This window comes from Mustelus asterias, chromosome 13, assembly GCF_964213995.1.
Source record: "Mustelus asterias chromosome 13, sMusAst1.hap1.1, whole genome shotgun sequence".
Lineage (NCBI taxonomy): Eukaryota > Metazoa > Chordata > Chondrichthyes > Carcharhiniformes > Triakidae > Mustelus > Mustelus asterias.
Window position 1 is genome coordinate 99019295 of NC_135813.1, and position 13621 is coordinate 99032915.

At 41.0% G+C, this 13621-nt stretch overlaps 1 protein-coding gene across 7 annotated transcripts in view; it reads left to right on the plus strand.

Annotated features, from left to right (window-relative positions):
- Window positions 1-1199: 1199 nt before the first annotated feature.
- LOC144502938 (protein-tyrosine sulfotransferase 2-like) overlaps window positions 1200-13621 on the plus strand; it is a 76649-nt gene continuing 64227 nt past the window's right edge. For 4 of the 7 annotated variants that reach the window (XM_078227367.1, XM_078227368.1, XM_078227371.1 and 1 more), the window contains exon 1: window positions 1298-1398. The gene's annotated coding sequence lies outside the window, so the exon portion shown is untranslated. Of the gene's footprint in view, window positions 1399-13621 lie in introns of all 7 variants that reach the window. The other 3 variants (XM_078227369.1, XM_078227366.1, XM_078227372.1) reach the window with 3 other exon arrangements.

Consider the following 13621-nt stretch of genomic DNA (forward strand, 5'->3'; position numbering starts at 1 on the left):
GGCTTTTCTATTTGCAAATTATAATAGAGGGAAGAAAAAGCTTGAATTTTTGCAAACAAATTCAATATATGTTTGGTAAATTATACAGAACATATATAGAACAAACTGGATTCATCAATTAAAATATTGAAAACATTCCTCCTTCCCTCGATGCACCTTCCCAACCCAGTCCAAGATGCTGTATGGCCTGTCATTGGCATGTGTTTACAAGTTGATATCAAATTGTTTGACTGCACTATGAACACATCTTCCTTGACCATCAAATCCTGAACTGGGACTTGTTTCTGAGCCCCAAGACATTTTCCGTTATGGTGCTAAATAAACACAACGCAGCCTGCTTCTTTCTGGTGCAGACTCTTGAATGGACCTATCTTATATGAAGTTGATCATTCTCTACACCCTGGCTATGACTATATTTTGTACTCGCTCCTTTCCTTCTCCCCTATATATTCTATGAATGGAATGTTTTGTTTGTATAGCGAACAAGGAACAATAATTTTCACTGTATCCCAATACATATGACAATAAATCAAATGTTGTTGATCATAAGATGTAGGAGCAGGAGTAGACCATTTGGCCCATTGAGTGTGCTGTCATTCAATGAGATCCAACATGATAATCCTCATCATTTTCCTGCCTTATCCCCATAACCGGCACTGTGGCATAGTGGTTAGGAGTGCTACCTCACAGCAACCAGGGATCCAGGTTCAATTGCTGGTTTGGGTCACTGTCTGTGCGGAGTCTGTACGTTCTCTGCGTGGGTTTCCTCCAGGTGCTCTGCCACAGTCCGAAAAACCTGCTGGTTAGGTGAATTGACCGTGCTAAATTCTCCCTCCATGTACCCAAACAGGTGCCAGACTGTGGCGACTAGGGGATTTTCACAGTAAGCTTCATTGCAGTGTTAATATAAGCCAACTCGTGACAATAAGTAAACTTAAACTTAATAGCCTTTGATTCCCTTATCTATCTCGGTCTTAAACATACTAAATTACCTTGTCTCTACAGCCCTCTGAGGTTAAGATTGACTAGCTTCTGAGTAATATTGCTGCCAATATTAGGCATTGGGGGTCCACAAGTAACATGGCCAAAGTCCCTCCCTCTTCTGTTGGCTTCGCTCTCTCAACGGACGCAGAGACGCGCGTGCGCCCAGGAGCGGCAGGGTGGGGCCGGCCCAGGTGACGCGGTGGCGTATTTAAATCATATTTAAATGAGATGTAAATGAGATTTTGAAAGCCGCGGCCGGCTCGAGCCGAGTGAAGGAGTAGAGCGAGAGGAGGGTGGCTGGCGTGCGCGCGCGATGGCTGGGCAGCGGCGCGAGAGACTCCCCCAGTAACGGGCGGCCCAGCGCGAGCGAAGCACCCGCGAGGTGAAAAACTCCACAGGGCGAAATGAGGGATGGTAAGTTAGTGAGCGCCGTAAGCGGTTTTATATAAACATACTTCACCTCACCTCCCCTGCCTCCCCCTCAACATCCCCCCGGGGGGGGAGGGGGGTGATTTAGTGACCGAGGTACCGAATCTCCTCAGCCCCGAACCCCCCCATCCCGGGGCTGCTTTTTATTTGTGTGTGTGTATAAAAGCAATGATGTGAAGTCAGTGGCGGTGAATGAGGTGCTGTGGCCGGCCGGGCCAGGCCAGGGGGATAGTGAGTGTGATAACTGGTGCTTTGTGATGACGGGTGTCGAGAGCAGGGGTGGGGGAAAAATCCACATTGCTGCAACACTGAACGATATAGATTGTGCTGGAAATTACCCCCCTTTTGGACAACGTGCGAGGCTGCCTAGTGCTGTGTGCGTGTGTGTGGGGGGAAGGTCACTGCATTGATGCAAACGTGATGGTGCACGCACATACTGCCCGAGGGAGGGAGATTGAAAGTGGCATTGGTCTGCACTGGAGCAACGCTGGACATTCAAGTAAAAGCAAAATACTGCAATCTGAAACAGAAAATGCTGTAGAATCTCAGCAGGTCTGACAGCCTCTGTGGAGAGAGAATAGAGACAACGTTTCGAGTCTGGATGACCCTTCGTCAGAGCTGGACATTATCGGGGCAGCTCTCTTGGTCAACCTCTATTGCTCAGCCAACCTCAACCACTACATTACAACAATGACTGCACTCCAAAGATGCTCCCGTGGGCTGGACGTGGAAGGCACTGTATAAATTCGCAAGTTCCTTTTGCAACTTGCCAGTGATTTCTGGCCATCCTCGCTCCAATATTGTTCTCGTCGTGGCTGTCGTCTTCACAGGTGAAGCAATCAGTTTGTGAGCTGAGGAGGCACCATGGTTGTCCAGGGCCTGGGAAAGGGGATGCATGAGGTGCACAAACACGGGGGAGAAGCAGTGCCCTGCCTGGGCTCAATTTCTCCTTTTCTACACAAAACGCTGTGCATAATTGTTCCTCCTGGGTGTGAAATTTCTTACCAGCTCCTGTTATTTCGCTCCCCCAGTGATAAGCCGGCTTGAGCACCGTGGAGAAGGGTTGGGGATGGAGGGGGCTGTGCTTGATTAATGTGAGCATTTGGCTTTTCATGAATCAATGGTGCTATCCATCAACCATGTCCAGGATTGATTGGCGGAAACGGACTGGCGCATGGTGGGTGGAGGTGTTAAAGGGGCGGATGCACAACCTGTGTCACTCGGAAGGCCGAGTCATAGAATCCCTACAGTGCATCGATAACTATCCCACCCAGATCCTATCCCTGTAACCCCATGTATTTCTCCTGCGAATCCCCCTGACACTAAGGGACAATTTAGCATGGCCAATCAACCTAACCCACGCATCTTTGGATTGTGGGAGGAAACCCACACACACCTCTTAGTTCCTTTGGACTTTCATTTCTTTGGGTGTACCAACTTTGCAGAGCCTGGAATTTTTAAAATAAAAAACATGTTTAATCTAAAAACCGAAAATGCTGGGTAAATTCAGCAGGTGTTGTGAGACTTCTTACTAAATTCAGCAGGCCAGGCAGCATCTATAGAACGAGAAATGGCGTTTATGTTTCGAGTCCATATGACCCTTCTACAGAATTTTTACCCCCTTCAGTTTTCTAGCAGGCTTAGTTGGACTTAAAACGTTAACTTGGCTTCTTTCTCCATAGATGTTGCCAGATCTGTTGAGTTTATCCAACATTTTCTGTTTTCTTTTAAAATTTCAGATTTTGAGTATCCGCATTATTTTGCTTTTGTTCATATTTGGTCTGCCTTGCCCAAAGTTTGCAACCTTGTCTGCATGGTGTTCAGAATATATGCTGGCTGCAAGACTCTGAAGATAAGTCCTCTTTGGACAACTTTTGGAAACCACTCTGATAATTAAATCTGATGGGCAGTGTAGTTGATGATTGAGTGACACCATATTTGCCTGGGACGTCAAGGCATAGGCCTCATGTGCTGTTACTGTACCGTGATTTGCAAATCAGGGAAGAAGGAAATAACAGTTGAGAGGAGTCTGGTTATAGAGTATAGGCACTGGTGTAACCCCATTAAGCTGAATGACCTAGTTCTGTGCTGGGGATTCTGTGAATAATACATAAGCATCCCATTAATTACTTAAACATTCTACTCTTGGGAGGAGGCCAAGACCCACAGCCACATGGTTGACTCTCAAATGCCCTCTGAAATGGAGGGCAGTTAGGGATGGGCAACATATGCTGGCTCAGCCAGCAACGCATACATCCTGTAAAAATGAATTTAAAAAAACTAGAACTACTGAAAGCATTTTAAAAACTTTTTGTTAAATGCTTTGTTTTAGAGCTTCTTGAGAATGGTTAGTGCAGATAATGAGTTATAATTTTTTATGTTTGAGGTGGTGAGCTCATTAGACAATATTCTAATGTGCTCCACAATGACGCCAGCAAGTGAAAGCCATCAAACAATGAGCTGGTGCAGATATGATGTGCTGAATGGCCTCCTTATTTATGTCTAACAAGTGACATTGAAATTTACAATGGTAAATGTTGACTCAATTGTGACTGAAAATCATAACCAGCATTAAGGTTTGTGCACACAAAATTGATGCCTTCAGCAAAATTTATTTCTTAATATATAATACAAGACCTTCTGGCATACATATTACCATTGCATCTTCCAAAGGCATGATTGATGTACATATAGAATATTATGATTGGCTGAAATATCCACTTATCTATTACTTATCAAATATCCAACTGAATATAAACAAAAGTAGGGAAATCTGAGTATCCAGGGCTGTGAACAGGGCACAAATCGGGGAGGACGGGGGGAGGCGGTGTTAGCTTCAGGTGAAGGGAGGGAAAGGGATGTTAGTTTCGGGTGAAGAAAAATTTGAGGTGATAGAGGAGAATAGCAGTATGGATAAGGACAAGCAGAATGGGACAGAAAGGGATTGAAAATTTAACAAAAGTTGTACATCAATGATTAAGGTCATTGCAGGGAATACAAGTTTTTTTTTAAATTAGAAATTCTTTATCTGAATGCACAAAGCATCTCTAATATAGGTGAACTAATGATCCAAATAGAGATAAATCTAATCGCCATTACAGTGTCATGGTTACAAGGTAATCAAAGTTTGGCAATAAATATTTCAGAGTGCACAGTATTTTGGAAAGTCAGATGAAATGGCAAAAGAGGAGGGATAGCCCTCCAGTAAATGATGACATAAAGACTAGGACTTTAAAGAGAAGAGATCTGACCTCAAGATCATGAAGTAAAATCAATATGTCAGAATCATTATGCGCAGAAATTAGAAATAGCAAGAGTCAGAAAACACTGAATATTTATAGCCACCCTAACTGTAGTTATACCATTGCACAGAGCATTAAACAAGAAATCATTACAGCTTATAACAAAAGCAATGTAATAATTACGGGGGGGACTTTAATCTTCCTATAGACTGGGACAATCAAATTGGCAAGAGTGGTCTAGAATATTAGTTTGTTTCTTGGATCAATGCATTTTGGAATCCACTCGGGATGAACCGATCTTGGATGAGGCGTTGTGTAATGAAGCAGGATTAATTAGTAAAGGATCGACTGAAATTGTGATCATAATACTAAAGCCAACGACATAGGTGCGAGGGGAGAATTGCTAAGGTAGAATGGGTGAATAGATGGTTGTAAATGAACAGTGGGAAACATAAAGAAACTATTTAATATGTCCAACAAAAATGCATTTCATGGCAAAACAAAAACTCAGCAAGGAAGACCCATTTATGGATCACTCAGGAGGGTAGGAGTAGTATTAGATTCAAAGAAGTGAATAGGCAACAAGACCGCAGATGAATTATAATGTGGGAAGTGCAAAGTTATTCACTTTGGTCGAAAGAATAGAAGAGTAGATTATTATTTAAAAGGTGAGAAACTTGTAAATGTGAATGTTCAATGAGATTTGGGTTTGACTTTTCTTGTGTTCCTTGTACAAACAGTGTTCCCTTTGTCCTAGACAAGACTCCAACCAGTGGAAAGTTTTCCCCCAATTCTCATTGATTCCAGTTTTGTTAGGGCTCCTTGATGCCACACTCGGTCAAATGTTTGTTGCCTTGATGTCAAAGGCAGCCACCCTTGCCTTCCCTCGAGGACAGCTGTTTTGTCCCACCAACATTTGTGCATAGACAGAAACTAAAATGTTTACAAGTGGAGCCAAGGCCTGTTTGTCAAGCCAATATAATTAATTAAAATGAGTACGGTGTGCTGCTTCTGTCATTGCATTAATTATTTTACTGATTAAGTAATTACTGATTATATATAGTATAATAACTTCATATAGTATAGCAATTGTTAACAATACAAAAATTTAAAGCCAATACTCTTGTCACCATACTTTTGTCCATTCTTGGTGGCATTCATCAGCATATTGGACCAAGGTTGTAATGAGCCAAGTAACCTGGCAGAACATAACCTGCCCATTGATGCATAGTTTATTTCTGAGGTAGGTGCTGCTTGATTGCACTACCTTCCATCACTTTGCTGCTAAATAAGCATAGATTGATGCAGTTGGTAATTGGCTGGGTTGGTTTTGTCCGTTTTGTGGACTGAACATACCTGGGCTGTGCAGCTGCCAACTGTAATGGAACAGTTAAGCCCTGGAGCATAAGTCTTCGGTACTACTGCTGGTACATTGTCATGGCCCATAGCTTTCGCAGTATTCAGTTGTTCTAACTGAAGGGCATTGAGATCAAGTGGTGGGCAGAATGCAGTTGAGTATGTGGATTGTTGGTGTAAGTATTAAGGTTTGTAATCTTTTTATTTGAATTGAGTTTTATGGCTTTTGCCCACAAAGTAACTTCTAATAGTGCACTTCTTCAAAAATCTAAATGATACAATTTTTCCAAACTCTAAAGGAGAGAGAAGCAAATTTAAAGCCAACATACCCACCTTGGCATGGGAATGTCTGGTGTTCATGTTTTTCTTCATTCCTGGTGGCGTTGTGGTGAGTTTTGTTCCCAAACTAAAATGTCTTTGCTTTCTTCTGAAAATTTGTTGTAGATTTGGAGCTCAGCTTTCATGGTATCTACTTCCAGCCTGTTGTTTTCATTTTGCTAAGCAGTAATCACCATGGGGAAGACCTGTTTTGTGAACATTGCTGGATGAAGAATATTGGAGTCAATTTTCTTTTGTTTACATTTTTTCCTCCCCTTGGGCTTTGCTGAAAGGTTTTGGCTACCCCTTCTCACTGGTCTGGCAATGTTCATCTCGGAGGAGGATTTAATGCTTTTTACAGTACCAAATTCTTCATATAGTGTGGCTATTGAAACTGCATGCTTCAACACCATTGTGAAATTCTCCAAAGGACACTGTTTGCAAGGGTGTCCTGTTGTAAAAGCTGTTTTTACATCTGTCACTCGATTACGTCTGACTCTTCGATAGAAACTTTAAAAAATACCTCATTTTCGTGGCATTAATTGCTTCAACCTGGTATTTACTACAAACCTAAAGAATCTGTCTTCAGTGTTTCACTCCAGATTCTTGTTTGTTACACCACATCGCGATGACACTGAATGACAATTCTAGAGCATGTCTGAGGAAGTAAATCTCAGCCACTTCATAGGCAACCTCATTTGTCACCTAAGTAACTCCATATTATTTTGCTCTTGATTCCAATCCCGTGACACTTGAGAATTGATATCTGTGGCTGTTGGATGAAGATATGATCAGCCTCGAGTGTCAATGTTTTCTTTGTTCAATTAGCCCACAAGTGAGGCAGTGGCACTTGAGGCATTGAAGAATTCCTGCTACCTCTGGAGTGCATTCTAGGAAAACGTGAATATCTTTGAGAGGAGAAAAACTGGGGACACAAGTGGTTGGAAAAATGGAAAGAAGGGAGAAAATCTGATTTGTTTGGTACTTAGTGAAAGAACCAAGAAACCGTTGTGGCTGAGTAAAAGCTTGTGCAGTTGAAAGTACTTTAGATTTTCATTTTACACTCTAATAGCAAGTGGAGTTTTTTAAGTACTGAATAGTACCAGTAAGTCTGTAATAATAAAGCACTGTAAAAGCAAATCCATTATTCAAGAAAAGGGATTTCTCTATCTGTTGGCAGAGTAGGGAAATGTCTTTATCATTAATGGGGCAGTCTTTTTGAAAGAAATTTAATGAATTGATCATTATGTTTCTACATTTCAGGATGAGTGCAAATTAGTAAATTTTAAATAATTTAAGAAAATGACTGAATTGGAGCATAACCATTTAGCTTTGTAGTTTTGAGCTCTGGTATGTGGAGAGGATAACTTTAATTTCATAAGGAGAATAAGATCCTCAAACCACAAAGTATTCTGTAATTATATATGTATGGGTGTTGCTTGAAAGATCACAGATAAACCTGGGATCTGATACAAAGAACAGGAAGTGTTTCATTTCAAACAATAGTTTTGTGGTACAACCCACTCCATCATGAAAGCAGATGCTTGGGGGGAAAATGAGTTTACAGCTTCAGTAATAAAGCAGAAAATGCTGGAAATATTCAGCAGGTCAGGCAGGATCTATGAAGCGGAACAGGTTGATGTTTCAAATTGATCATGACTTCACTCTGAAGGGTCAGCAAAAACCCTAAATGTGATGCTGTCTGATCTGCTGAATATTTCTAGCCTTTTCTGTTTTCATTTCAGTTTTCCAGCATCTTCAATACTTCACTTTTGTACAGATTCAGTAATAACCTATGTTTTGAACCTAGGAAAGGTGCTTTTATACTTTTTTTGCTAATCCCTAAGCACAGGTCCTTTCCAATAAACCACAGTGTACAATTATGATTGAGCCAATTGCTGGAACCTAAGGTTATCCATCTAGTTTACTTTGGAGTTTGCTGCCAAGCGCATAAGCTGGCCAAAATGAGGGACATGATGTGGAGATGCCGGCGTTGGACTGGGGTAAACACAGTAAGAAGTTTAACAACACCAGGTTAAAGTCCAACAGGTTTATTTGGTAGCAAAAGCCACACAAGCTTTGGGAGCTCCAAGCCCCTTCTTCAGGTGAGTGGTCACCTGAAGAAGGGGCTTGGAGCTCCCAAAGCTTGTGTGGCTTTTGCTACCAAATAAACCTGTTGGACTTTAACCTGGTGTTGTTAAACTTCAAAATGAGGAAGCCAGAGGTGGTTGCTCAACAGAATTGTTGAAGCATCACTATTAATTCACCATTACTAGTGTGGAAGAATGGTAATGCCATTTACCATGGCTGAAGAAAAATTAGTATTATCACAATGCAGCTTAAGGTGTTTCCCAGGAGAGTCATCAAAAAAAACTTTATACCTATTTTCATTTGATCAAAACTAGGCCAAATGCAACTGAAAATTCAGAAGATATAATCTTCTTTTGGCATTTTAACCGACCTAGAATGATTCAAAACTTCTGAAATTTCTCACATGATATGATGTTTTGTAATTGAGTTGATCCATGTGTTTAACTCCAGGGGAGTAATGAATAATATTTTTGGAGATGTGTAAATGAAAGAACAAGGCTAGTTGATGTTTTTCAGTATCTGGTGGCTTTTCACTTTTGGCAAGCATTAACAATGGCACAAAAATTGCTGAAGTGGTGAATCTTGGAGCCAATGCCATGAATTAGATTTTATTTTAACTGCACCCTTCAGATTGTATCATTTTTGCAATGTGCCTATCACAATTGGGAGAGAATTTTCAAATTCTTGCGAGCAAGTTTTGCAGTCACCACGTGCTTGAATGTTCTAGTAGTTTCTCAATTTTAGTGGTTTTCCCATTGAGTTTATTGGTGTTTAAAATGCTTGGTATTAGTGCTACTGGCAACATGCTGAAAGTGAAGGATATCCTGTTTGCTTTTGTGGTCCCAAAGTCTCAATCAATCATCTCTGCCAGTGTTTGTGTTAACCTTTTTCAGTTTAAGAAATTTAAACTGTATGAATGAGAAAATATTTGGAGCTAATCTGTAATATTCTGATTTGGAGTAGTTTTTTTAAAAAGCTGGAATTATTTTTGATGGGTGTTGAAATTAAGGAACTCATTGATGGAAGTGGGCAGTTGCACTCTTGCACATCCTATTGTGACAAAGTGAGAAAATAACTAAAAGAGTAAATATAGCCATGTTTGGATAGCTACCACATGGTCTGTAGATGCAGCTGCTAGGAAAGACTAGTTTCCTGTTTACTACAATTTATGTCAGGATTATCACAAGGTATTTGATCCTCAGTCACAGGGACACCATGCTCTGTGGGCATCCTTTTGCAGCCATGTCACTAGTGTGTGTACTGATTTGACTTTGATCAAACTGCCGAAAATGCGGCAACTTTCAGAAAATTTTACAAGAAAATTTATTAACTTTGTGACATCCTCAAATGCAACATGTAGTGAAAATTGTTATCCAAACTTCAATTCCATTTATTTTCACAGCACCGTAGTCAAGTTATTGGTCTAAGAATGAAAATTGGGAGTAATGTCTGTTCTTGGTCTATCCATAAAATCTTTTCCAAATGCATGTAACTACTATTAGTACCAGAAGGTCCAAGTGATCCTGTTTTGGAAGGGACAAAGGTGGCTCAAAAGCTGTTTTATAACTTGCTCCTAACCTGAGATCTTGTGAACTATAGAGGGCCCGGGTGCAAGACCCATCATGAGCTTTTTGGTGGACCTGTGCTTGAGAATCCACTGAAATGAACTGTATTGTAAAGAAAAAGAGGCAGCTGGACCAAAAGCACCCTCCCCTGCCATATTCCCAGCACTGGCTGTTGTAGAAGCAGAACTGGATCAGTCCATTTAGAAAACCGTTGGACCATCCTGGAGTAGTGTGGGAGGGGTGGTAATGACCCCTCTAAGTCTAGAACCTGAATATTATTTTGGTGTCATGTAAAGGAAAATTGATCCTAACCTTTGATACGCAGTATGTAATTAGGTTTTGGTTTAATACATGGCAATATAAAAATGGGTTAATGTAGTGTGCTGGTCATTCTTGTTGCAGCAGAATCTCTAGTGTTGCTGCTTGGCCCTAGTAAATCTTGGGGCTACTGCATTTTTCAAGCCATGACCAGGAACAATTAAAGCTCATCTACAGGACAGGAAATGTTATTAAAACTACTTCACATTAGCAAAGCCCCTGAAATGCAACAGGAAGGAAGTATGTGATGTAGTTAATATGTGCATCACATTTCATGAAATGGTGGTTAACTCTTCTAATACCATACAAAATTTTACTTGGCAGTAAAAATGAGAAGTTTGAATGCAAGTTGAAAAGAACTGGATTTCGCTAAGCCTGTAATATGCACTTAGCTGAGGAGTCTTTCAGTGAAATGGTTCTGGGAAGAAAAACATGCCAGAGTGGTTTTGTTTTGAAGTATTAAAATTGATGTTTCAAAAAATGTAGCCATGTTTTGTTAATTTAGTGGATTGCTTTGTACATCAGGTACATGAATATAAGAGCCAGCTGAGGAGAGAAAAGGCAGTGGAAGGGTTTTAACATCTTGAAAAGGTAAATCATTTTACAGCCATTATGCTTTTCTGGGTCTTTGTTTTAGTAATGTTTGTTGAATTGGCTAGTGCAGTTTTAAACCCATCATTTACGTACCAATTCTGAACACCATTTGATGAAAATTCATTAACTGGGCTTTTTTCCCTCAAACAGCAAAGTTGCTTTTATTATTTTAATAATGGAAGATAGCAAAATTAATTTTCAAGGGACATTTAGGCCCCTCTGCATCATATAGGGCGGCACGGTAGCGCAGTGGTTAGCACTGCTGCTTCACAGCTCCAGGGTCCTGGGTTCGATTCCCGGCTCGGGTCACTGTCTGTGTGGAGTTTGCACATTCTCCTCGTGTCTGCGTGGGTTTCCTCCGGGTGCTCCGGTTTCCTCCCACAGTCCAAAGATGTGCGGGTTAGGTTGATTGGCCAGGTTAAAAAAAAAAAAATTGCCCCTTAGAATCCTAAAATGCGTAGGTTAGAGGGATTAGTGGGTAAATATGTGGGGGTGGGGCTGGGTGGGATTGTGGTCGGTGCAGACTCGATGGGCCGAATGGCCTCCTTCTGCACTGTAGGGTTTCTATGATTCTATATTTACAGTGCTTTGCAATCATCATTAGATCTTTCCTCAATGAAACTTGGGCCTTTTCTGTTCTGGGCAAAGCTGTTGATATTTGTTGGTCCTTGCTAGGCGGCATGCCGTTTAATGACTGAGTTCACTAGTTCAACAAGCAAAAGCTTCACAACAGTCTGGGGTGGCTGCATTGCAATGTTCCCTGTAAGTTACATAGCAACCTGAAAGTCCCCCTTTTTAAGTTGCTGTGCCCCAAAAAGTGGTGTATTAGGTCACTGATGTTTTCTGAGACTCTTTGAGCTGAAAATCTTGTCCCCATGCCAGCTATAAAAGATTGTATTGCAGACTGATTTGTCTGTCCACTTCATTTGTAGTACTGAAGTCTATTAGATGTTTCCATTTTGTATAGCAATTCTGAGTAGTCTTTGCAATCGGAAGTGATTTTGTTTCGTTAATATTGCAAAGATTTATTGCACTGTCCCACATTTTGGCAGTCTACACATAGTTTTGTTAATTTCATGTTCGAAAATGTTACATATGAGAGAAGTGAAAGCACAAGCACCTCAAATGCACAGCAGCTCTGGTATTCATCAGAGTCACAAGGTTATTATGGAAGCTTCTTCTTTTGCAAAACAATGCCTGGGTAACACAACTTTGATCAGCAGTAATGTCCTAGGGTGTAGTTGTAGGATCTTAGCAGTTACGGGGGTAAATTGGATGTCGGTATGCAGGGTGCCATCTTGGTAAAAAACATCGGCAGCCAACAATAAGAAGGTGTGAGTAAATATGCAACACTGATTTAAAGCCACCAATGCTATGTTTGAACTCCACACTCCAATTATTATCCTGTCTTAATTTCGTACAACTGAATGTGGCAAACAGAATAGAGGACACCATCAACCACCTTCTGTAGCCCTTCAAGATTCTTGTCTGGCTCTTTGTAACAGAACAAATTGAATGAATTGCAGGCACAAATTCAACTTTGAGGGTGTGACATGGCAGCCATTATGGAGATATGCCTCTAAGGTTTAAGTTTATTTATTAGTGTCACAAGTAGACTTACATTAACACTGCAATGAAATTACTGTGAAAATCCCCTAGTCGCACCGGTTTGGGTACACTGAGGGAGAATTTAGCGTGGCCAATGCACCTAATCAGCCTGTCTTTCGGACTGTAGGAGGAAACCAGAGCACCCAGAGAAAACCCAAATAGACACGGGGAGAAATTGATCAGGACTGGGGAGCCAAATATGCCAGGCTGTAAGGTCACAGGAAAATGGAACAAATGGTAGCTAGGGGGGTGTGAACTAAATGATTAAGGATGAAATCATTCGATTCAATAGAGAGTGGGTGTAATGAGAGTTAAGTAGGCAATGGAGACTTTATGGGGAGAATTAAGAAATGGGAAAGGATTCTAGGCCAGCTGTAATTGTGCATTGCCCCTGGTCTCTGTGCAGGTCCTTGAAGAAAGGCTGAACAAACTTGGATTGTTTTCACTGGAGCGTTGGAGGATGAGGGGGGACCTGTTAGTGGTTTACAAGATAATGACAGGCTTGGATGGAGTGGATAGTCAGTCTTTTTCAATACTTTGAGGTATAGGTCGAAAGGGGGAAGGGCAAGTTTTTTAGCACAGAGGAACGCGCTGCCGGAGGAGGTGGTGGAAGCAGATTCTATGACAGCGTTCAAGAGGCATCTGGATAGATACATTAATAGGCAGGGAATAGAGGGATATTGACCACATAGAGGCGTGCAAATATTAAATTAGAAAGACTTCTGAGTCGGCACAGACTTGGTGGGCCGAAGGGCCTGTTCCTGTGCTGTACTGTTGTTGTTTTGAACTGGTAGCTTGTATAAATGTTGAGATTAAACTAGCATGTTGCAAAGGCAGAATGGTTTGAATGGGTGCTTTTAACTTTCATTTAGATTTGGATAAGCAAATTAGCATGTCAGAAAAGCTGCATTTCTCATTTATTTAATATAGTTTTCTGAAGCAATATGTTCTAGAATTAATTCAATTCATTAATTTAAATGAGAATTGGGCTTCACGGCAATTGAACATTGCACTGTAGAATTATAGACTAATTAGCTAAACGTCTATTGTTGAGAAGTCACTAGAGTTGATAATTAAGAATAGGGTAACTGAACATCTCAAATTTCATCTGATCAG